A 1,886-nucleotide genomic window follows, 5' to 3' on the forward strand; every position below is an offset into this window, starting at 1 on the left:
GCCACACACAAGGATGTGAGGCAGGAACTGGAACCAGAGACCCCATCCTTGGCTGAGGGGGAGAAATAGTGGGAGATGGCTGGGATTGTCTTCGGGGTCTTTATTTGGCACTGCCAAATGCACAGAACTGCTGCCCCCAACAGCGAGGGCAAAAGGGAGAGGGCAGGAGCCGGATCCCGCCCCGCAGATGCAGCAGGATCTCCTGCCTGTTCCCCGAGGGTGGGGCAGGCTCAGCCCCACTCTCAGCACGGGGAGCTGGGCCAGGACTGGCTCTGGTTGTTGGAAGGATTTTCCTAAAGGATGGGAGGTCTCCTGAAGAATGGCAGCGCCTTCGTGCCCCCCGACAGCAGCCCGCGGTGGCAGGGCAGCCGGGCCATGGCCCCGGCCTGCGGCACGTCGTGCTCCAGGAGGTTCCCGATGTTCAGGCCGGGCTGCAGGGCCCGGAGGGCGTCCAGTTCCTGCAGCAGGGCCTGGCTGAATCCGTCCGTGCTCAGCCTGGGCGTGGAGGAGGCAGGAGCAGAGGAGAAGGTGTTGGAGCTTGTGGGGAGGGAGGTGCTGAAGGGGCCGCGGTGCCGGTGCGGCCCTGCCTGTCCCGCAGCCTCCGCTGCCCGCCTCGGGCATGCCGGGCATGGAAGGGGCCAGGGCAGGGCCCTGACTCACCCCAGGCTCCTCAGCGGGCAGGCGGGATGCCGGAGCTGCTGGCAGAGCTGCAGGACGCCCTGGGCTCGCAGCTCGTTGTCACTCAGGTCCAGGCAGGTGAGACGGGGCCCCTGCAGCAGCCGCGCAGCCAGGGCCGGGCAGGAGGTGCCCGACAGCCGGCAGCTGCCCAGCCTGTGGGAGCGAGGGAAACAGGGAAGGAGGGCTTTGGCCTCTGCTTGCTGAGCTGCTCCGGGTAGGAAGGGCGGAGCAGTGGCTGAGGTGCTCGCAGCAGCAGGGGCTGCTGAGGCGGCAATACGGCAGCCCAATGAGAGCCCTCGGGAAAGACCCTCAGAGCCTCCCGAGGGGCCCCAGATGTGTCCGTGGAGTCGGAGATCTCCTGTCCGCTGTGGCCGGGCCAGCAGCCACCCAGCCAGCCGGCCAGTGCCCTCCGGTTCGGGTGCCCCGGCCCAGCCGGGCCGGTGTGGGCTCCGTGCGGTGCGTGCGTCTGTGAGCGGAGCAGCCCCGGACAGGGCCCGGTGCCGCAGGGCCCGGCAGCGCGGGGGGATGGGGCAGGGCAGCTCCTCCCGCCGCCGCACAGCGAGGGACCGGGACGAGGTGCCGGGCAGCAATGGCTGCGCTGCCGGCGCAGGGGCAGCAGCTGCACTTCCAGCTGCTCCGTTTGCTCTGCGCGGCAGCCCGGCACGAGAGTCCGGGAGGTGCCCGTCGTTTGTATAACAAAGAGCCGGAGAAAGCGGGATCCCGGCCAGGTGAGAGACACTGAGAGAGACAGCGGGAGAGGAGGATCGGGAGGAAGAGAGCCTTTAGAGTGGACTTTCTGTGCTTGGAATGTGAGAGGCTCAAAGCCCTGTTCCTTTGCCTGGGACAATCCTTCGAGGCGGCAGCTGGGGCTGTTTCTGTGTTCCTGCGGGCAGCAGCAATCGGATTTAGAGAGGGAGTCACCTGCGACTGTGCCGAGGGAAAGCCGGGATGGAACTGGTGAGGAAATGTGGGTTCCGAGTGTGTGGCAGTGGGTGTTTGGGGAACCTCCCGGGCCAGCGGGGGTCAGTGGAGCCGCAGCTGTGAGTGAATGGGTGTCAGTGCCATGGGAGCAAGCGGATCCCTGCGTTGGGAATGCGCTGCCGGAGAGTCCTGTGAAGGGTGAGCCCGGGACGTTTCCTGCCGTGCGCGGCTGGCGGGCTGCAGGGGCCCGGGGCGGCGGGGCAGGCGCGGCGGGGGCGCGGCGCTGT

Source organism: Agelaius phoeniceus, chromosome 6, assembly GCF_051311805.1.
Source record: "Agelaius phoeniceus isolate bAgePho1 chromosome 6, bAgePho1.hap1, whole genome shotgun sequence".
In the NCBI taxonomy this organism is placed as follows: Eukaryota; Metazoa; Chordata; class Aves; order Passeriformes; family Icteridae; genus Agelaius; species Agelaius phoeniceus.